The 23,878-nt window shown below is 50.0% G+C and overlaps 1 protein-coding gene and 1 pseudogene across 1 annotated transcript in view; both read right to left on the bottom strand.

Moving 5' to 3' along the window:
- The window catches only part of LOC144929110 (von Willebrand factor A domain-containing protein 5A-like), a 181,279-nt gene that overhangs the window by 103,749 nt on the left and 53,652 nt on the right, over positions 1-23,878 (bottom strand). The window lies entirely within an intron of this gene.
- LOC144929251 (zinc finger protein RFP-like) lies at positions 8,893-22,808 on the bottom strand (annotated as a pseudogene).

Below are 23,878 nucleotides of genomic sequence, written 5' to 3'. Positions count from 1 at the left end.
CGTGAAGATTTTATCACATGACATAATCTTTCATTCAAAATTAATCTTTAATTCCTGCAGACTCCCGGTCACCCTGGAGGATTGGCAATGCTGCTCCAGTTTCCTGGGCCACACCCGTGTCCCCACCTAATGGACCCCTTCCTCTGGGTTCCTGGGGGAAGCGTCTGTCCTCCATTAGCAGGTCTCCTTCCCCATTCTCCAGGGCTGGGTCTTGATTCCTGTTTCTGGTTCCCTGGGCCTGGTCCCCGTCCCTGTCACACACTGCGGGGAGCTCAGATTCCTGGGAATCCTGCCGACTTCCAGGCTGCGGGGAGGGATGAGTCAGCAGCTTCCTGAAGACGAGTTGCGAGTAGGCAAAACACTTTTCCTCTACCTTTCCAAAACCCACATCGGTACAGTGAGATTATCACCCCCAACCACTGCCACCACTCCACGCACCAGGAGACGATTCCAGGACGCTGGCTCTGAAACAAAAGCGAGAGAAAGGCCCCATGACTAAGGGACTCCGTTAAATCATCCCACTGCTGCCATGAGGATCCCAGAAGATGAAGACGTTCCTGGGATACAGGAAGAGCTGAGCTGGGTCGTGTGCACATGGGCAGCACTCAGAGCAGTGGGAATGAGATCTCCAGGCTCATTATCCCCATCGGCCAACCTGACGGAGGGAGAAAGGTGAGCCCGGCAAAGCAGCCATTACCATCTACCAATGTGATATATGCCATCATGTGCCAGCAATGCCCCTCTGCCATGTACATTGGTCAAACTGGACAGTCTCTACGGAAAAGAAAAAATGGACACAAATCAGATGTCAAGAATTATAACATTCATAAACCAGTCGGAGAAACACTTCAATCTCTCTGGTCACTCGATCTCAGACCTAAAGGTCGCAATATTCAAACAAAAAGACTTCAAAAACAAACTCCAACGAGAGACTGCTGAATTGGAATTAATTTGCAACAATTAACTGAGGCTTGAATGGAGACTGGGAATGGATGGGTCATTACACAAAATAAAACTATTTCCCCATGTTTATTTCCTCCCCTCCACCCCCCACTGCTCCTCTGACGTTTCTGTTAACTGCTGGAAATGGCCCACCTTGATTATCACTTCAAAAGGTTTTCTCCTCCCCCGCCCCGACCCCCGCTCTCCTGCTGGTATTAGCTCATCTTAAGTGATCACTCTCCTTACAGTAAAAAGAAAAGGAGTACTTGTGGCACCGAATAGAAACACAAGTAAGGTGCTTTGCATGTTCTTGTCTTTGTTTAATTGTTGTTTCTTTTGCTTTTTTGGTTGCTTTTTTTTTTGCTCGCGAGTAAGTCTGCTGCTGTGAAAAGTGATGTTTGTACGTTTGTTAATATCACGTCTCACAGCAGGAGACTTGCTAGCGAGCTGGGAGGCAGCGAAAAGTGATTCACAAACATCCAAATATCACTTTGCACAGCAGCCTTCCTCAGACCCAGCAAGCTGGGGGACAAATTAAGCCCTGGATGGGAGGTGGGCAGGGTCCAGGGCTGGCCTGACCATGAGGCGAACTGAGGCGGCCGCCTCAGGTGCCAGACTGTGGGGAGGCACCACTAGGACCCAGAGCATAGAAAACTGTGTCTGCTGCTGGGGCATCTGTATTCTCTGCTCGAGATGCCCAGAGATGGGGGAGTGCTGTGCTGGAGGAAGGAGGGCACAAGAGACCTAACAGGCAGGCAGGAGAAAAGGTGAGGGGGAACAGCAGAAAGCAGCAGGAGCTGCAGGGAGAGAGAGGAGAAGGAGCCTCTTATGTTCCTCTCCAGCACCCCCAGGAGCCTGGACTGATTAACCCCTAGCTTCTCAGGCAGCTTCCTGTTTCCTGCTGCTTCCCTGAACCCACCTGGGGAGAACAGGCAGTCAACTGAAACAGTAGGAGCCAGTTAGGCCCTTAAAACGCTGATATCTTCCCTCACTCAGGCCTGTTACCAGCCTGCTTATTTGTCCCCTTCCACTGAATGTTGAAGGCCACTATAGCTTGCACAGAACAGCAGTCATGAGTGAAAGAAGAAAACGCCCCCTCTGGGGCAGCACTCAGAAAAAGAAAGAAAGTGAAGGAAGCTTTTCTATATAAGCAGGAAGGAGCTCTCCTGAGATACACAGACACAAATGTTCACGGTGAGCCTTCCGGCCCCAGTGAGGATGTGAGTGGTGAGGAGATGCCTGATCTTCCAGTTAGTCGGAGTGCAGGTGACCTGGCAGCTACTGCAGCATCCCTATCTCCATCTCAAATGGATGTAACCATGCACATTCCTGAAGAAAAGTGTAGATCAGAGAAGAGTGTGGTGGAGGCGCAAGAAACAGCTGCTCCTGAGTTTAGTTCCTTAAGTCTAGATGATCCAGGACTGTGGACCCACTTTAGCAGTAACCCGAGGGACTTCCTTGTACTGCATTGGCCTCAACAAGTGAAAAACTTCATGTTCCCCAAAGACAATGAAAAGAGAAGTTTCCATCCAACACTTTACTGGCGTGAAATCCCCAATGGTGACAAAGTGGAGAGGCCATGGCTTATGTACTCAACAACCCAGAATGCTGCATACTGGTTTTGTTGCAAACTCTTTCCGTCTAATGTTCCAGCCACATTGGGTTCTGCAGAAACAAAGGACTGGAAAAATCTGGCTAGAAATCTGGCATGCCATGAGAAGGCAGCAAATCTACAGCATTAAACCTCAGGGCGAGTGTTTGTAAACCCCAGAATGAAGGCGGTGTTATTTCTTTATTAGTCTCAGTCCATTACAGATTAGAACACAGAGTTTAATCTGATCAGGGTTTAAATTCTTGTAGTGTATTTCGCGGAACCCCCCATGCCCTCCTCCAATATGCGATAAAAACTCCATCGGGGTTGAAAATATTTACCAGAGCTCCACTCCGGACAGCTCCAGCTGAATTTAAGCCCTGAATCTGAAAATCAACCCCCTGTTTGCCTGTCTCCCATTCTCATCCTCAGGGTTGGCTGCGGTGGCCCATGACTCCAACTCCTCCGGTAGCCATGGGGCTCGGGGGTGGCACGGCATCACCGCAGAGGACAGCATGCAGCTCCTTGTCAAATCAGCATGTCTGTGTAGCCTCATCAGAGCGACTGCTTCCCTCCCTCGCCTCCTGGTACGCCTGGCGCAGCTCCGTGGCTGTCACATGGCAGTGCTGCGGGACCCTCTTCTAGCCCTTCTCCCCCACGCTCCGAGCAATCTGCTCATAGACGTCCACATTTCTACGCTGGATCGGAGCCGGGCCTGCACAGCCTCTCCTCCCCACAGACCCAGGAGCTCCACCACCCCCTGAGCGGTGCCGGCAGCAGAGCTTTGGGAGCCTGGAGCCTGCTCAGCTGGGCAGTTGCTAGGTGAGCTCTCCATGCAGAGCAAAGAGGAAATGGAATTTCAAAAACTCCCAGTCCTTAAACAGGAGGGGCTTGTTCCTGTGACCCTGGCTGATGGGCAGCGGAGTTCAAAACAGTGACCAGAGTGGGTCACAATGGGGCATTGTGGGACACCTCCTGGAGGCCACTTAAGCTGATGTAGGCAACGCAGCGTATACACTGCCACTGCGTTGACCTAACTATGTCGACGTAAGCGCCGGACCTCTCTTGGAGGTGGAGCTATTCAGCCGATGTAGCAGGCGAGTTAGGTCGGTGGGAGGTACACTGTAGTATGGACGCTGACATTATTAGGTCGGCGTAAGCTGCCAGACTTCGACCTAACTCTGTAGTGTAGACCAGGCCTTCGTTGCTTAAGTCCCTTTGTGAATCTGAGTCTTTCTTTTAATTTTGCTCAAATCCTTTCTCTTTCCAGTTTAGTAACTTGGAGACTTGTGTAAACTGTAGGGAAAAAATGACACCCAATGAAATCCATTTATTGGCTTTCAGGGACACAGTTTTAAGATATGATCTCGGAGGCTGAAGAAAAAAGAAAGGGAAGATTTTCTCAGTGAAAGAATAATTGAACATGAAGATTGGGGTCTTGTTTTCAGCACCGTAAAGTGCCACTCTCCCCGATAAACCCTGATCTTTGTGAGTCTTATGCTCAGAGTCACAGAGGTCCACGGGGGAGGTGAGAGCCTGGAATTGGTTCCAGCAGAACCTCAGAGCTCAGATGCCCTCTTCAGGTTTTACACAGAACCATCTCTTTCTCTTCACTGATGTTCTGGCCACATCAATGGTCCAGTTCTCCCCATTCCCCACCTCCCCCTCCCAGTGATAGAATCATAGAATCTCAGGGTTGGAAGGGACCTCAGGAGGTCATCTAGTCCAACCCCCTGCTCAAAGCAGGACCAATCCCCAATTTTTGCCCCAGATCCCTAAATGGCCCCCTCAAGGATTGAACTCACAACCCTGGGTTTAGCAGGCCAATGCTCAAACCACTGAGCTATCCCCCTCACAACTATCCCTGCTGGGAATCCTTCAGAGCCCAGTGCACACAGCAGAATTAAATCTCTCAGAATTGTTGGGCAGGTCCTGTCATGTGTGTTCATGTCTGACACTTTTCTGATCTGCAGACAGGTTAAGGTGCGGGTGAGCTGTTCCTGGATCCCATGCAACCTCTGCTGGGGACACAAACTCCGTATATAGTAAACACTGGGCTTTCCCCACACCCTGGAAGAGACTCACATTTGCTGAGCTGGAATCAGGCCATACTTAAAGTTACAGCCCCTGCAGGCTATGGTAAGAATTGTAACCCAGCATGCCCTAGGAGTGCTGTGAAATTCACAGGGAAAAGCTTGACTGAATGCTGGAGCTAATGTTGTCAAACTCTAGTGTCAGCTACAGCTCAGAAAATCCCCATTAGGATGCTGGCATTTTTAAAAGACAAACTTATTAGAAAGCCAGGGGGAAAGAGAAAACAGTTACACCAGCGAGGCCCCAGTGAGCACTGCGTGGGCAGATGCAAAATCATTACTCCATCCAGCTGCAGAGCAGCCTTAGTAAGACTAGGCAATAGTGAACAGCCATGGGGCAGCAAGACATAGCTCTGCAGGCCCAAACAAACATCTTAAGGCCAATCTGTAAACAGGATCTGTAAACAGCTGATCGCCATATTTGGGGTCGGGAAGGAATTTTCCTCCAGGGCAGATTGGAAGAGGCCCGGGAGCTTTTTCGCCTTCCTCTGTAGCATGGGACACGGGTCACTTGCTGGAGGATTCTCTGCTCCTTGAAGTCTTTAAACCACGATTTGAGGACTTCAATAGGTCAGACATAGGTGAGAGGTTTTTCATAGGAGTGGGTGGGTGAGATTCTGTGGCCTGCGTTGTGCAGGAGGTCAGACTAGATGATCATAATGGTCCCTTCTGACCTTAATATCTATGAATCTATGAATCTAGGAGTTTCCTGGGCTCATCTTCCTGGCCCCACTGCCCACCTCCCCTCTTTTCCCCTGCTCGGCTTATATCTGACCTAGTTCTCTCTGGATTCCCTTCAGAGAGGCACCTGAGAAAGATTCAGCCATCCCCAAACCCCTTGTTCTGGGGAGAAACAAAGTGAGTGTCAAAGCCTTGGGGTTGGGACCAAGTAAAGATGCTTCTTTCTGGCTGGTCTGTTTCAGTTTAATAACCCAAATCCTGTCCATGTGGCCAGTGGCTGAAAGTCCATTGGGGAGCTGCTCAGGGGGCTGTGTGAAATGCACTGGGATCTCAGCCTGGTTCCCGGGGTGTAGACGTCTCCATCACACGCCGAGGTAACCAGCAAACTCTCCACTGATCGTGCCCCTCTGTGTGAGGCTCAGCGGAGAGGTCAGGGACTCAATGGACCGTGCAGACAGAGCTCCCCTCTCCCCTTTAGAGAGAGATTCACCCCAGGTCAGGGCAGAGGACCAATGGCCCAGGAAAGTGTATGTGAGGGGAACTGGTCCTGGGACCCCTGCATTGTACAGGTAAGGGGTTACACAGAGTCTGCCAGCTCCCTTCTCTATTCCAGCTGCAGGAGGGGGCATCCTGGGACAGACTGAGGGGGCCTCGGAGAAGCAGCCACCTGGGCCCAGAACATGTAATGTAACCATGGTGGGAAAAGGGCAGTGACTGGAGCACCGCTGGGGACCCGTCTGGTTCCAAGGATGGCTCTGCAGAGGGATACAATGTTGCAACAAGATGCAATTTCCCTTCCTCGCTACTCTGAATGAAGGCCACATGAAGATCATCCAAAATTCATCTCGCCAAGCACAACCCTGCAGTGTCCTCCTTTCTGATGCACCCCACAGCGCCCTCCCCTCACTTCCCAACAGGGGGTGATTGTGAACATGAAACCCCCGCCAGAGCCCTGTTCAACACAAACTTATTTCTCGACCTCCAAGCAAGCCAAAGGAGGTTGGCCCTGCCCTGGAAGAGCCCAGCTAGCTCACAGATGGGGAAACTGAGGTACAGAGTCTGTGTCATTCACCGAGCCTGCCCATTCTCATCAGCCACCCCAGTCTCAGCTGATTCTGTATTGTCAGCGCTGTGTGTCTGCACCATGCACAGAGCATGGCTGCTCCCACCCCACTTCCAGCACCACGTGTCTCTGCCAAGCACTAGGCATGACTGTTTGCAGCTCCCCCCGCCCCAGTCCGTGCTATGTCCGTGTCATGCCCCAACTCTGCACGTTCTCAGTGCTGTGTGTCTGCCATGCCCCCAGTCGGCCGGCTGTCGGCTCTCCCAGCCTGCTCGCACTGCTGTGTGCCTGGGACATGCACAGAGCCGACCTATTCTCCTCTACCTCCCCTGCCCCCGGTCCCAGGGCTGGGTATCTAGGCCATGCTCCAAGCCTGAATCAACTGCACCCTTGTTTCAGTGTTGTGCAGCTGGGCCATGCACCACTGGCCTGTGGGGCTACTTGAGCTGGTAGGTTCATTTCCAAAGGCCGCGGGGTTCAGTGATTGTGGTGTGGGTCTGCTGTATTTGACGGAGACCTGGCACGAAGGTGTACGTTTCTAATGGTGAGAGTAATTAAGCACTGGAGCAATTTGCCAAGGGGCGTGGCAGAGTCTCTGTCACTGACAAGTTTTAAATCAAGATTCAGAAAAAAAATCAAAACGATGCTCTAGGAATTATTTGGGGTAAGTGCCGTGGCCTGTGTGACACAGGAGACGAGAAAATTGGTCTAGAAGATCACAGTGGCCCCTTCCAGCCTTGGAATCCATGAAACATCGTCCCAGCTTTGTCTGAGTTCACTTTCTGCAGCCTCTTACCACATCTGCAAAGCACAGGTACCTCCCCCAGGGTGTGATGCCTCAGCCAAGACAAACTGCTGAGAAACCGCCGCAGAAGAGATTGAGTTCTTCTGCCTTCCAGCCCCGGGCCCACTCCAGGGTGTGCTGGGAGTCTCCCTCACCCAGCCCTGGCCAGGATTCTGCTGGTATTCCAGCCTAGCTCAGTTTTGGAAACAGCTCGTGTTGGGAGGGGCTGCAACTCACGCACCCCTTAACCAAATGACTCCAGATTTGTACCCCTGACCCTTCCCTCTGCCCTCAGGTGGTGGATCAGGTTTCTAGCCACTCAGACTGCGAATGTGAACTTAAAGAAAAAGGGATAATTTGGTTTGGGAAAGAAATGCTGCTGCAGCACCATGGTGCGGCCAGGTGCCAGCCCATAATATTACTGCAGTTGATGATGTGAGCTGGCTACTTTATTGCCAGTTTCCTTCTGTTCCTCGCAGCTGGAAGTTGCCAACAGATTTCTTTCACAGCGAGGATGTTGTTGCTTCTTTTCTTGCCAGAGGAAAGCATCGCTTGATGCTTTGATTTTATTTACTCTTTCCTCAAGCTTTGCTTTTAGAGCTTTTGCTTAGAGTTACCCAGCTGCTTTTCTTCAAGCCCCTTCAAGGCATTTGCTGGTGGGTCTGTCTAGCCTTTCAGGGCAGAGCCGTACAGATCTAGCACCCTTGTGACAAAGTCCAAGACCAGAAGATTGAAATAAACTTTATTCTGTGAATTTACTCATCTGAATCTACAGCATCCAAATAACTAAACAGAGCAAAATAGGAGCATTGAGCTGGGGAATTGGAGGGAGAGGGAAACCCCACTATGGTTTTTATATTCAGAAGTAAAGAGCAGAGGACTTTGATGGATGACCCGAAGTGAGTCAGAACTTAGGCCAGGTCTACACTATAAACTTCCATTGGTAGAACCATATCGCTCAGGGCTGTGAAAAATCCACACCCCTCAGTGAACGCAGTCGTACCGACTGAACTCCTGGGGTAGACAGCGGTACGTTGACGGGAGAGCTTCTCCCCTGGACATAGCTACCACCTCTCAGAGGTGGATTAACTACACTGATGGGAGAAGCTCTCCTGTCGGCATAGGAGCGTCTTCACTTAAGCATTACAGCGGCGGAGCAGCACCGGTGCATTTGATCTGCTGCAGTATTTTAAGTGTAGACCTGCTCTACCAGAGGCAGGCTCTGCTGTGAGCCTGAGAGTGGCTCCTGGTGTCTGCTGGTTGGCCAGTTTTTGTGTGCCTGGAGGATCACAGAGTTACAGAGACAGGCATGTAAGAGGGTCGGGAAACTCCATTCACCAGTATAATGCTAAGCAAGTCAGTCTTGTCCTCTCTCATCATTTTATTGTGAGTCTCGCAGCACTTGGTGTTTTTCTTAAAGTCCCAGCAGCTGGAGTAGATAGATTGCAAGGCAACCTCAGATTATACTGCAGATACATTTCCTGCCTTCACGTTTGTGTAGCAAAGATTGAAAATCGGAAACAAGAACACCCCAAAAGCTGGGAAACCAGAAGGCAAAGAAAATGACACAATATTTAAAAAGATGTTGCAGCCAATCTCATGATTCTTGGGGGCCTGACACAGTTTTTGAATGCTTTAGGCTGGCAAGACTGTGATTAGAATGGCAAAGTGTGATAGCTGTAATTTATATATTACCTGTGTCTTTGCTCTACTTTAGATAGCTCATATTGAGTGATCCCTACTCCTCGGTCACAGGGATTAACAATGTGTCGGCCAGTGAACACATAACGGTATGCTTACCAGTGAACTCAAATTCTACACGCCGGCTCCCAAAGAAGGGGATGATCTTCCCAGTGAAAGAGGATGTGAAAGTAAACATCGTCTCTCTGCCAGAAGATGTAACGTCATAAAATGTAACTTTCTCCCCTTCATAATCCAGATAAAGCCCAATGTTACTGGGGCTACGAGGTAGGGCCAGAGCAGTCTCAGGGGAGATGAGGGCCGAGTACTCATTCTCTGTACTCTGCAAAGCCCAGATCCCCTCCTCTGGTGTACGGCTTTTCGCTCCCTCATGTATCACAGATTCTTTGGCAATGCCCAAAACCCAATTACGTTTGTTCCCCACCTCCACTTGCCAGTAACACCTCCCTGAGGTGAAGCCCTTATAGCCCAGCACACAGGCAGCAGGGTAAAACCTGTTCTGTGTCACTAAATATCCCGTGTCTTGGTATTTCTGTATCACACTCATCTGTGGACACGACGGAACAGGGAATCCCCAGGTCTGGATCCGGAGTGGCCTGCACTGCACCAGGGGAGAGAGAGGCAGGAGGAGAGTGTTAAGTACCCAAAGCACCTCCCACCCGCCGATCAGCTCCTCCCCGTCCCTCCCAGCGCCTTCCTCCTGCCACGGATCCATTGTTCAGCGGTGGGCAGGAGGTTCGGGGGGGGGGGGGGGGGAAGAGGGAGGAGTGGGGGCAGAAAGAGGCAGGGGAAGGGGGCAGAATGGAGCGGGGCAGGAAGAGATGGGGCAGGGGTGGGGGCTTGGGGGAAGGGGTGGAGTGGGGGTGGGGCCCGGGGCAGAGCAAGGGTCAAGCACCCCCTTGGGAACTGGGGAAGTCGGCACCTCTGTGCAGGCTAAACCACTCCAGTGCTGAGAGTGAGAGAGTCTGAGGCCAGAAGGGACCATCAGGTCATCTAATCTGACCCCCGTATATCACAGGCCACCAACTCCACCCAGCACCCACCTAACCCAACAACCAATATTAGCCCAAAGCCTGACAGCCTACAGCCGACCGTGCTATGATGTGCCACAGGCAGAGAAGAGGAGGCACCGAGGGTCACCAGTGCCCGAGGCCCCCGCAATGCAGGGAAGTGATTCGGTGAGATACCCCCAGATAATCCTGGCACATCACCCGCAGCCACATGCTACGGAGGAAGGTTAAAAGCCTCCCCCCGAATGCCACTGCCAGCTTGACCTGAGGGAAAATAGCCCTCCAGTGCCTTCCCCCCAGTTCCCCTGTGAAAGACAGACCGGGTACCCCACGAATCACTGGGAAAGAAACTCAGAATAGCTGGTCAGCCAGGGGACGTGCTCCCAGAGTCCTAGAGCCACAGCAGCACCTGTGAGGACCCAGAAAATGAGGTCAGGCTCAGCAGCATGGCTCCTTGCACCCAGCCCAGGCTAACCTGGGTGCTGAGCCCCAGGGTTCACTCTGCAGTGCAGACAGACCCTTACGGGCAGAGCTCAGCCCTGGGGGAGGCTAGGACCATTTCTAATGCTCCCCAGTAGCCTGGCTGGGGTGGGCCCTGAGTGTCAGTCCTGGGGAGCTGCCTGTTGGCTGAAGCTGAGCAGGAAATTCCCCATGGTTCCCGCCAGGCATCAAGGAGGTACTGTTAGGAGGGTGTGAGAAACTGGGATTTTTTTCAATTTTTTAATGAAGCCTATATATGCCTCAGTTTCCCAATATGCAACGTTGTTACCCAGTGGGTGACAAAAATACCGCAAAAATAGAGATGATGAGTAATTTTAGGCACCTACAAGGTTTGGTTGCAGCTAAGTGGGGGTCTTTGTGAATCCCAGTGTGGTCTAATTCTGGGACTGAGGTGCCTAAAATGGCAAGTAGACCCCCTCACCCCAAGTCCTTTTGTGAATCTAGCCCATACCCTTTCTCTCTGCATTTGAGCTCAGTTCATAGGGCCGGGTCTCAAGAGAAAGGAAGAATTGGAAGAGAGGTGATTTCATGTTGTCTTGACTCTGGTGACATTTCTACCGTTAATTAATGTAACCGTGATTGAGAGAGACAAGCTTTGGAGCTTACTCAGAGCTCTTCTTCAGGTCCATGTAGCTCAAAAACTTGTCTCTGTCACCAACAGGAGTTGGTCCAATAAAAGCTATGACCTCCCCCACCCTGTCTAATATCCTGGGGCTGACATGGCTGTCGCAGCACGGCATGGAACCGTGCTGTAATTCTGAGAGACAGCCCAAAGGAAAAGACCACAGAACGAGAGGCAGATCGGAATGGGGAGACCTTTCCAGTGAGACCAAACTAAAGTGAAATCATCGTCCAAAATATATTGTCCATCTCCTGCCTTACTCCAACGATCTCAAAGCACTCGGTGGCATTCACTAATTAGCACAACAAGGTAGGTTGGCCATTATTTCCTCCTTTTTCAAGATGGAGGAACTTGAGGTACAGAGTCTGGGATTTTCAAAAGGGCTGAGGCCACGTGGTGGCCACTCCCATTGACAGTCAGAGAGAGATGGGGCCTAAATCCCTTAGGTCCCTTGGAAAATCCCAGCCATGGAGGTGAAATTCAACATTTTCTAAAACATCTGGCGATTGTGTGTCTCTGAAATGCTGAGTGGCCAATTTTGACACCCATGGTTGGGTCTGAGACAATCCAAGTGGAGGCCTGGCGAACTGGCATCAGCCCTGAGCCCTCCCCATCCCACCCACAGACATCTAGCTGTGACGAGCTGAGAACTAATAGGCCAGAGTCCAACTCCTTCCACAGTCAGAGGCACATCTCGATGTGCCATCACCATATCATGAGCCCAAATAACTGTTAAGTTACCTCTGAATTTCTTCAGAGCCTCCTGTAGACAAACATTTCTTTGGGAAGAGACGCCAACTCTCTCGCTCACATCCTGTGGCACAGCCATTGGTTTCTCGAACTTCACCTTCTCACACCTGGGGGGGGGGGAAGGGGGAAACACCCTAAATCTTTTCTTTCTTGAGAATGAGCTACCAGAGGCTGCTCTCTTGTGGGCTCAATGAGAGCCTCTAACTCCCACTGGTGAGACAATTCATCTCCTCACTGGAGTTTTTAAATGCCTAGCTCCTCCAATGGGAATTAGAGAGTAAGGGGTCCACAGGCTGCCCCTCAGAGAGAAGGGCCTAATCTCATGGGAAAGGATGCTCCAGTGGTTAAGGGGTTGCTGTAGGACTCTGGAAACCTATGTTCCACTCCCTGCTCTGCCACAGCCTCCCTGCATGACCTTGGGCAAGTCACTTAAGACTTGATTTTTAAAGGTGCCTCCTGGGATTTTCAAAAGCACCTAACCAAGTCAGGCTCCCAACTGCCACTGATCACAATGGGAGGTGCCTAACTCGCTTAGCTGCTTTGGAAAACCTCACCAAGTGCCTAGCTACGTCTCAGGTGACTAAATGCCCTGCAAAATCTGACCCTGGGGGGAAAGTCCCCTTCTAGCACCACGACGCGTGAGGGGGAGTGGGAAGGAGTCACGTACCTGCTCCAGGTGCTTTTGATGTCCTAGAAAAGAGAAAGAGTTCAGTCCCAAGTGCCACAAGATGCAGATCGCTTCTGCTCTGCAGGGGACTTGCTTTGCCATCCCTAGTTGAGCTCGAGATGCAGTTCTCTGCAGTTAGCAATTTCAAAAGTCCATTCACAGATTTCGATGGAATGGGACCCCTAAGCACACACCATGACTGTGGGTTTTCTCCTTCTAAATTCTATGGCATTTGCTCAAACAGACTGATCAGACGCATGAATCCTTGACTGCCACATGCAACTGCTGTGTCCAGAGCCTTTGCCTTTCTCCATGTATGCAATTCTGCTCAGCAGTTCTGGAAGCTGGATTCATTCTCATTTCTTAATAGGCCCTGCAAAGAACTTTGCTTTCCTAATCTCTCACTTCCTAGAAAGTGGAGTTGTGCCTTTTATTGCTTTCATATCGTTAGGGCCCTTCATTTTCAGTTTTTATTTTAGTTAATTTTTCCTGGGATTTTATCAGTGTTTATTACCACAATAAAAACAGGTGAAAATCAGTGCAGAAAACTATTAAGTTTTCTGGTTAAATATCGGGGTTTGTTTTGGTGGATGGAAAGACAGGGAGAAAAAGTATTCAGTAGATGAATGCTTTGAATTCTGTTCATCCCTGTGGTTTGCTGCAGAACTAAAACAGAACTCAAAGCACAAGGGCCCCCCTGAGTTTAAGAAAACAATATATCTGAAATCCCCAAATAAAACGTTTCATTTGAACAAACAGGTTACTGGTGTAGAATCATAGAATATCAGGGTTGGAAGGGACCTCAGGAGGTCATCTAGTCCAAGCCCCTGCTCAAAGCAGGGCCACTCCCCAGCTAAATCATCCCAGCCAGGGCTTTGTCAAGCCTGACCCTAAAAGCCTCTAAGGAAGAAGATTCCACCACCTCCCTAGGTAACCCATTCCAGTGCTTCACCACCCTCCTACTGAAAAAGTTTTTCCTAATATCCAACCTAAACTTCCCCCACTGCAACTTCAGACCATTACTCCTTGTTCTGGCATCTGGTTACCACTGAGAACAGTCTAGATCCATCCTCTTTGGAACCCCCTTTCAGGTAATTGAAAGCAGCTATCAAAAAATCCTCCCCCATTCTGCTCTTCTGCAGACTAAGCAATCCCAGTTCCCTCAGCCTCTTCTCATAAGTCATGTGCTCCAGCCCCCTAATCATTTTTGTAGCCCTCCGCTGGACTCTTTCCAATTTTTCCACATCCTTCTTGTAGCGGGGGGCCCAAAACTGGACACGGTACTCCAAGTGAGGTCTCACCAATGCCGAATAGATGGGAATGATCACGTCCCTCAATCTGCTGGCAATGCCCCTACTTATACAGCCCAAAATGCCGTTGGACTTCTTCACAACAAGGGCAGATTGTTGACTCATATCCAGCTTCTCGTCCACTGTAACCCCTAGGTCCTTTTCTGCAGAACTGCTGCCTAGCCATTCGGTCCCTAGTTTGTAGCTGTGCATGGGATTCTTCTGTCCTAAGTGCAGGACTCTGCACTTGTCCTTGTTGAACCTCATCAGATTTCTTTTGGCCCAATCCTCTAATTTGTCTAGGTCCCTCTGTATCCTATCCCTACCCTCCAGCGTATCTACTCCTCCTCCCAGTTTAGTGTCATGTGCAGGTGCAATTGCTGAGGGTGCAATCCACACCATCCTCCAGATCATTAATGAAGATATTGAACAAAACCGGCCCCAGGACTGACCCTTGGGGCACTCTGCTTGACACTGGCTGCCAACTAGATATGGAGCCATCGATCACTACCTGTTGAGCCCGACAATCTAGTCAGCTTTCTATCCACCTTATAGTCCATTCATCCAGCCCATACTTCTTTAACTTGCTGGCAAGAATGCTGTGGGAGACCATATCAAAAGCTTTGCTTAGAACGATTAGTCTATAAATATTCACCTTTGATAATTGGGCCACACCATTTGCAGCGCATACGCTCAACTTCATCCTTCTCTCCTGTTGTTGTTTCTTTAGCCCTTTTGAATACTTCCTTGTGTTCTGAAATGTATTCTGATGTAGATTTTAATTTTCTTCCCATTTTAGTGCGTCAAATCTTTAACCCATTGTCTACTAACAGTTTGAAATGTGTACTTGGTGGGCGTGTGATTTATCAGTAGGTTCAGACGCACACGCACTTCAGAGCTTGCGTGCGTGCCTGTTGGTTTATTGTGTGCATCTGCTAGAGCAATACGTTCTTTCTTCAGCAGGCAGCTGTGCATATACACACAGACTAATGTATTATCGGAATACAGAGATCTCATGCAATGTATTGTATTTTCTTAATAAAACAAGTTTTTTGTATATATTTGAATGATAAAAAAGTAGGATGAAAATCAGAAAAACCTCAATAATACTTTTTTGTAAAACCCAGAAATTTTTTGGTAAAAATTGGTTTAAACTGAAAATGAAGGGGCTTACACAGGATGTCTCAAAAAGGCCTGAACCATCTGCCTTTAAAACAGCAAAACTGTTTCCACATTGGAAATATTAGAAATGTCACATTTTGTTTTCCCTCACTTCGCTGAAGGACACACTGACAGTCTCCATTGTGGAGTAGGACCTCTCCAAGAACTTAATAAACTCCAAAGCTAATCAATCAGAATCTCTCCCTTCCCTGGGCAGGGATCTGGGTGTCTCTGTCTCACCTGCAGGAATTCACTTGTTGGCTGCTGACACTTCTCTTCTATCTCACTGATCAAGTCACCGAGACGGGAAATCTTTTCAGACAGTTTGGTGACATTTTCATCTTGTATCTTCACAATTTCCTTGTCCAGCTCTTCCAGTTGGGCCAGCAGGAGTCGCTCTTGCTCATCCAGGAACTGCCGCAGTTGCTCAAATTCAGACATGATCTTCTGCCTCTCAGCTTCTATCTTTCCCTATAATGAAGGGACACAAACAGGAAAGGACAGATCAAGGACAAGGGTTGCCAGATGTCCAGTTTTCAACTGGGAAGTCCAGTCAAAAGGGAAACCTGGCAGTGTCCGGTCAGCACTGCTGACTGGACATGAGAAGTCCGGTTACCCACAGTAACTGGCTTCCACCACCAGAGGGCGAGACGAGCAGCAGCTGCTGCTGGAGCCTGGAGGAGCACTCAGGGATGGCTCCATGGGGGGGGAGAAAAGTAGCGGCATCTCCCCCATCCTGCTCCAATCATCCCTCCACCCCTGGAGCGTGGCTCTCCCTCTCCCACCCTGCCCCAGTCACCTCCACCACACCCCTAGAGCTCTGCTCAGCTGGCAGGGGGAGGGAGGTGGAGAGAGCAGCAAGCGACAGTGGGAGAGGGACAGAGGAGTGGGGGGCGGGACCTCGAGGGAAAGTGGCGGCAGGGCACAGGGCAGGTTCCAGTGCTCAGCATCCGGTTTTCACAAATGAGAAAGTTGGACATCCCAGACTCTCCCCATGTCCCTGATAGGAACAGTTCTTAGAGCCCTCTTTTCATATCAACCTACTACAAACACATGGTTGAGATTTCAGGAGAATATGCCTGACAGTCTCTCAGCTGGCCTGAATGAACAACATGTTCCGAAGTGCCTTCGGGACGTACGCCTCCAGTTCCCATTTTCAAAAGGTCACTTTGGATGCTAAGGAGCCTAAGTTTCTTTGAAAGTGACTTTTGAAAATAGGACAGCTCTCCCTGCATTTTAAGCCCCTAAATACCTTTGAGAATCTGGCCCTTAACCACTTGCAAAATTGTTAACCCTAGGCTCCGAAATCACTTAGGCACTTCTGAAAATGGCACCCAATCTCTCTAAAATGATGAGTTTTCAGGTCTGAGTGGCTTAGTATATTCTGTTGATCATCTAGAATCTTCCAATAGCAGAAAGGTTGGAAGGGGGGAGGTCTGACTCAGAATCAGAAATACATTGGCAGAGAGTTGTGGAGAAGACTGAAGAAGGAAAGGGTTCTGCTGGTTATCCACATAAAACACCAGTTACAAAACACACCATGCAAAATGCTTCTTCTCCAGCTTTTGCATGTTTCATCTGGCATTCTGTTAATTACACTGTTCCAGAGGAAACCAGTTGTGCCTGGTGGAGATTCAGGAGGAAGATTTCTGAGATACAAAACAGCCACTGGGTGCCTAAGTCCTACTGACAGTCCATGTGAATTAGGCACCTAATCACCATACGTGCCTTTGAAAATCTCCCCTGAAATCAGTGTTTGTAGCTGGATGTGTGGGGAATAAGATCAGTGCTTTAAGTTGAAACTGGAAGCCAGTGGAGGAATGAGCCCAGAGGGATGATAAACAAAGATAAACATGATCATACCCTGCAAGGGTGTCTCAACAAGAGACAAAGTGCTTGAGGTTATCAAGATGATGTTTAAAAAAAAACGTGAACGGTACAGAGCAGAACAGTGGTTCTCAAACTTTTTTACTGGCGACCCCTTTCACATAGCAAGCCTGTGAGTGTGACCCCCCCTAATAAATTAAAAACACTTTTGAATATTTTTAACACCATTATAAATGCTGGAGGAAAAGCGGGGTTTGGGGTGGAGGTTGACAGCTCACGACCCCCCATGTAATAACCATGCGACCCCCTGAGGGGTCCCGACCCCCAGTTTGAGAACCCCTGGAGCAGACGTTTCTGGATACCAGGGAATAATGTACGGATTATCAAGAGGAGCGAAGTTCGGTTTCAGATCGAGTGGCGTAAGGAATACATACTCTGCAATATCCCCGACTGGGGGTAAGAGGTTAAGGGGTCAAAGTACAGACATTGAGACATGAGGGTGCGTTGTTCGTATAATAGGTATGTTCAGGTGTGGTATATAATGGGTGGATACAATCATGAGGATGGATTGACCCTCATTTTGTGAGATTTAACGTTCAGTGAGTTTATGGTTCCAGTTCATATGGTCCAATGGACAAAGTCTCTCGGTCCCCAATACATCACAGCTAACCCTGATCTGAGCTTGACCTTGCTCCCAGTTAGCACATTTTATCTCAATTTAACTGGACAAGGTGAACCCTACACACCACACTAGGGTCAAATTAAACTAGGTTCAAAATGTTTGCCTGTGAGGGCCTTGCACCAGAACAAAGACATTACATTAAAAAGTGATTTGAGGTACATCTGTCCTACACAAATGTTGTGGTGGTGTGTAGAGGACGTACACTATATGCACCCGCTAACATGGGCATAAATAGCAGTGTAGATGGCGAGGCATGGCTTAAGCAAGTAGAGTTGCAATATGCCTGAACCCTCTGGGTATAAACCCTACACACAGGGCTCTATACACCCCCAAGCAGGGCCTCCCCCATCTACACTGAGTGTCCCGCTGCTTCCCCAGTGCCAGAGCCTTTCCCCACCACAGGAAAAGGCTCCAGGGAGTGGAGGAAGGCTCCGGCCGCTCTGCTGCCTCCCCCTGCTGGAGTCTTTTATTCACACATGTAGCTACACATGACAGTGTGGACACAGCCTGTTTCTCACTGTGCTGTGTGGCTACACATACCCTACAGGATGCCCCCAGCGGTGTGCCGTGTAGATGTAGCCATAGCTAAATCAAAGCAGTGCTGCGTGTAGACAAGGGCTGACACTCTCCCCACAGAGAGAAATATCACCCCTGACTGATGTAACTTCTGGACCATAACAATGGGGACCTACCAGATATTCCTGGCTTTGCGTCTCTGCATCCTGTTTCCACTCCAGAAGTTCTCCTCTCTCTTGCTTCGGTGTGTTCAACTGGGTTTGAATTTGTTCCTGAGGCAAGAAAAACAATGTTGGGGGTGGGGGGGAAGGTCAGCCTGCTGAGGAGTCTGTCCTCTGTGCAATTTATATACATTGCAGTGCTGATTTCATTATCTGAAGCTGGGATTTTCAAAGAAGTCTCATGAAGTTGGGTTCTCAACTACCATTGATTTTCCATCTCCCTCTCAAGTTGCTCCAGGACGGTGCTCATGGCAATGTCACAATTGACTCTTGAGAGGTGGGAGACTCAAATCTCTTCTCCTCACCAGGCAGAGGGAGAACTTGAACTGGAGTCTCCCACATACAAGGTGAGTGCCCTACCCCCAGGCTAACGGTTATGAAGAAAGTCTTCAACCTAGGGGTGACAGTGGATGAGAAGCTGGATATGAGTCAGCAGTGTGCCCTTGTTGCCAAGAAGGCCAATGGCATTTTGGGATGTATAAGTAGGGGCATAGCGAGCAGATCGAGGGACGTGATCGTTCCCCTCTATTCGACATTGGTGAGGCCTCATCTGGAGTAGTGTGTCCAGTTTTGGGCCCCACACTACAAGAAGGATGTGGATAAATTGGAGAGAGTCCAGCGAAGGGCAACAAAAATGATTAGGGGTCTGGAACACATGACTTATGAGGAGAGGCTGAGGGAACTGGGATTGTTTAGTCTGCAGAAGAGAAGAATGAGGGGGGATTTGATAGCTGCTTTCAACTACCTGAGAGGTGGTTCCAGAGAGGATTGTTCTAGACTATTCTCAGTGGTAGAAGAGGACAGGACAAGGAGTAATGGTCTCAAGTTGCAGTGGGGGAGGTTTAGGTTGGATATTAGGAAAAACTTTTTCATTAGGAGGGTGGTGAAACACTGGAATGCGTTACCTAGGGAGGTAACCAACCCTGATATTCTAGGATTCTAGGATTCTTCCCCGGCCACGTTGTGCGGAGCAACACAGGTGCAGAACTCCATCTTGCATGAAACAGCTTAGGTAGCTAAGCCACTCGACTCCAGGAGAGGGGTTCCCAGGTGTGGATCAGAGACAGGCCCATTCCTACACCAAACTCTGAGGGAGTTGGGGCTTAGGACACACCCCTCTCATCAGTATCTCCAGAGGGCTAATCTCCCCAACTAGCATGCTGACTTTTGTGGATGCCTCTCTCCCCCCAAATGCCAAATTCAGGATTTGTTGTTCCAAACTGTACCAGATGACTGGAGGATAGCTGATGGAAAGCCAGCTTTTTTAAAAAGGCTCCAGAGGAAATCCTGGCAATTACAGGCTGGCAACCGTAAGGGCTTGTCTGATTGTCAGATGCTGGGGCTGGGCAACAGGGAATTAATCCTTTGGTAACTGCCGGGTTCTGTTCATTCCCTCTGGGGCACCTGGCATTGGCCACTGTTGGAAGACACGATACTGGGCTACATGGACCATTGGTCTGACCCAGTGCAGCCGTTCTTATGTCCTTAGTGATTTTCTAGGTGCCTAAAAGTTAGGTATTGCAGTGCTGAGCATCACAACACCCAAGTGCATTTGGGGATTCGGGCCTAAATCTCCTTTGCAAATGGGACTTCGGCTCTAAAGTCAGTTGGTGCTCTTGAAAATGTGCTTGAAGGATCTTCTTCTGTAATTCCCCGGGGGTGAGGTGTTGCAGAGCCACAGAGAGGATTTAAAAGCACAGCTCCCGTTCATTTCATGGCAGCTGGGCATCTCAGGCCCCATTCTCAGCCCTGCTTACTTTCCTTCTATGCTGTATATGTCATGCTGCCAGGGAAGAGAGAGGCCTTTGGGGGCACCAGACCTAATATAGAGACTTAGGGACTCTGTCTAGAACAGCCCTTTGCCTCCAGCGAATCCTCCAAGTGCTGCAGGGCAAAGGGTTGAAGTCGTATCCATTTTGCAGCAGTGTAGGGTAGGGTGCCCTGCTCCCATGCAATGACAGAGAAAACTATATGAAGAAAGCTGGACATCAGAGAGTTAAAGCTGAGCAACTTAAAGGGAAGGGAGTTTTGGTAAGAATGTTTAACACACTTTAAAAAAAAATAGTACATTAAACTCCATTGCCTAATGAACATTTGGGAGAAAGAGACTCCTGGTTAAAAATCCAACACACTCACAAGGTGCATAACTATTGTGCTCGATTGTTCGGCATGGGGGAAAGGGTTTGTTCAACATGGTCCTGGGAATCATCCATTTTCTTCCTTTAATCTTATTGTGGCACTACTACAGCCCACTTCGTCCTTACAGCTAGCGTGGCGTACAGCACAGCGGATTCTGCCCCGAGGGGATTGCTCTGTCCAACAGGCTTTTTAAGGTTCCAATCCACTTGGGCTTCATGGGCCCTAGAATGTTGCAAAACTTCAAAGGTTGTATGGGCAGGACGTGAGCCACTGGTTCAGGGAGGCTAATACCCAGTCCAGCCCGTTCTGCCAGAGGCCCCCCCAGACCAGCCACGGGGGAAGAGCTGCAGATCCCCGGCAGGAAGCAAGAGGGAGTCTGGGGGTGGAGAGGGCCACGCAGGGCTGTGCCTCCCCTGGCCCGTCATACCCGTCGCCCATGATTTCTGCTTCAGGAGCAGCGAAGTGACCATCCTTCAGCAAACCCGGGAAAACGGGAATTCATCATCCTGGTTTTTCCTTGAGGAAAAAAAGTTACGCAGATTAACCTTTGTTTCTTAAACAGAAATCTTTCAGGGCACCTTATGCGACAGAAAGTAGCAGAGAACAAACTCCTTGAGAACACTGCTGACCATGTGTTATTTTCCTGTGGCTCGCCTGAAAGCAGCGGTCATCAGCTGTGAAATGCTCAAGCTGGGGCGCTACGCCTCCAGTCTGCAGCTGTGCTGAGATGTTGGTAATGTGACGGTAGAGAACTGCATGACAGGAGTGATGAGAGGCAGTGTGATCGAGTGGCTAGGGTACTAGGATGGGCATGGGGAGGCCAGGGTTTAATTCCTGGCTCTCCTACTGAGCTGCTTTGTGAGCTTGGTTAAGTCACTGCCGCTTCTGTGCCTCTGTTTCCCTCCCACTCCTTTGATTTGTCTCCGAGCATGCCCACCAGATCAGGCCCCGTAGAGGAGAGAAGCAGAATGCCTGGTTTTCCCCAGCTCATGGATTGCTCTGGGTGTGGCCAGGAGACAGGCAGCCAGATGCCATGGGGGGCAGCTGTGCACATGCCCAGAGACAGAAACACAGGCACTGAAAGAAGTTGTACCCTGAATACACAGGCACTGAGTGAGTCTGAGCTCCTCCATAATGACAGGTTTCAGAGGAGCAGTCGTGTTAGTCTGTATTCGCAAAAAGAAAAGGAGGACTTGTGGCACCTTGGAGACTAACCAATTTATTTGAGCATAAGCTTTCGTGAGCTGCAGCTCACTTCATCGGATGCATAAAAGTGGATTATCATACACATTGTAAGGAGAGTGATCACTGTAGATAAGCTATTACCAGCAGGAGAGTGGGGTGGGGAGAGAAAACCTTTTGAAGTGATAAACACCCATTTTTTCATGCTCTGTGTGTATAAAAACATCCTCACTGCATTTTCCACTTTTATGCATCCGATGAAGTGAGCTGTAGCTCACGAAAGCTTATGCTCAAATAAATTGGTTAGTCTCTAAGGTGCCACAAGTCCTCCTTTTCTTTTTGGGCTCCTACAGGAATTCTGGGGATTGCAGTGGAGCCGAAAACTGGCATTTAGGTGCCTAAACTCCAGATTTATCCACTTAAATCTGGGATATAGACACCTTAAGTACCTTTCAGAATCCCCAGCCTTTGTCTATCTTGACTGTTTACATCAGTGGTCCCCAAACTGGAGCACGGAGGAACATTTGAGGGAGCATGGCAGGGCCAAGACCAGCCCCCACAAGGGGCAGGAAGGGAGTGCCACTCAGATCTGCTATGGCCCCCTTGGCCCTGGCTCCTACCCCAGCTCCACTCCCAGCCCCAGTCTTGACCCTGGCTCTGCTCCCAACCCCAGTTTGAGCCCCCGACTCCCGGCCCAGCCCCACTTCCAACCCCAAGACACCCCCACAGCTGTGGACCCAGCCTCTGACTGTGGCCCCACTCACAGTTCCCAACTGCAGCTGCGGGTGGGGGGCCATAGCCAGGGTAAGGGAGAGCCTGAGGGGAAAAATTTGGGGACCACTGGTTTAGACTGTCTGTGTGTTTGTACAGAGCCTCACACAACAAGGGCCCTGATCTCGGTGCCTTTAGGAGCTATTGTAATACAAATTGCAAACATGCCCAAACCGAAGTAATTACCCTGCACAGCAGATTCCTACCTTGTAGGCCTGGGCAGCCTCCTCTGTGGGGACCACCCTGTGAGTATGGTGAGCCCGGGACTTTCTGCAGATCACACAGATGAGCATTTGGTCCTGGTTACAGAAGAGTTTGAAAGGCTCCTGGTGCACCTTGCACCAACCTTCTCCTGCTGCTGTTTGGAAACTCAGCTGCTTGGCTATTTCTACAAAGTTCCCCAGTTGTCTGTTCGGCCTGAGGGTCCTCTGGGGAAAGGTCTCTCTGCACTGAGGACAGGAGACAGCTGTATCCGATCCCTCCCAGCACTGGGCGATGCAGGCTTGGCAGAAACTGTGCCCGCAATCTAAAAACACGGGATCCTTATTAAAAACTCAGACAGATGGAGCAAGTTGCTTCATCTCGGAAGCTTTTCAGAGGATTCACTGCAGCCATGGCTCCCTGCAGACAGTGTCACAGGGATCTAAGATGTGGCTTAACCCCAACAGGGCGTTTTTCACGTGGCTTCTTTGGGGGCTTTTTTGGCTGCTTTTTTTTTTTTTTTTTTTTTTTTAAATGTCCTGCCGGAGAACATGATTGGCTCCCTGTTGCCCAATCCCTCTCCCAACACCCAAAGCAAGGAGAGGGGAAGAAACCAGGACTCTGAGACTGACAGTGCCCAGGCCCAATGGGGGAGAGGCCAGTGCGACAGGTCAGCCCGATAGGGCATTACAGATGAAGGAGGGAACCTGGAATCCAGCTCAGTCAGCTGTGGGTTGGGTTCCTCTTCCCTAAGTGAGGTCCTCGGGTGAGAGTGTTGCATGCATGCGTGTGTGTGTGTCCGTGCCCTGCAGTGCCTACTCTCTCCCCACCGCCTGCCTCCTGCCTGGGCTGCTCGGGCGGTTGGGTGAGCTGATAACAGTGGGCTGTGGTCAGTGATCTTTCTGTTGGTGCATTTCTGGTGGTGGTGTTGCACCTACATGGGGGAGGGGGGACGCAGGCAGTGGGTGACAGGGGGTTGCAAAGCTGGGGGGGGCTGCAGCATAGCTTGGGCCAAGTTGGGGCCAGGGAGGACTGGGGAGTGGCCAGGCTGGGTTTGGGGGTTGTGGGGGGAGGGAGTGGCGTGCACAGCACCACCGCTGTTGGCCAGTGATGCTTTGGGCATTTCTGGTGGGGTGGTGCGCTGTTGAGGGGGGTCTTTTGGGGGTCCGGTGGTATTACGGCTGTACTAGCGGTTGGCCACTGGCATGAGGGACATGGACCGGTGCCAACCCAAAGCAGATTGGCTTGTTTTGGGTGATTTGGAGGGGTGGGGAACGTAGGCAGAAATTAAACCTTGTCTGTCTGAGGAGAGAAATGAAACTGATGTGTAAAAAGTTGCTTAAATCCGCTTCCGATTTTGCTTTGGTTTAGTGTCTATAATGGGGCTACTCAGTCTGCTGCCTCAATTTTGTCACTGCAACATAGTGACGCTAATCCAGGCTGGATCAAATCCAGGGCCCAACTACACCAGAATCCTGTCTCCA

The sequence above is a fragment of the Lepidochelys kempii genome, chromosome 14 (assembly GCF_965140285.1).
Source record: "Lepidochelys kempii isolate rLepKem1 chromosome 14, rLepKem1.hap1, whole genome shotgun sequence".
Lineage (NCBI taxonomy): Eukaryota > Metazoa > Chordata > Testudines > Cheloniidae > Lepidochelys > Lepidochelys kempii.
The sequence above is the reverse complement of the archived record's forward strand: the minus strand, read 5'-3'. Positions and strand labels throughout refer to the sequence as shown.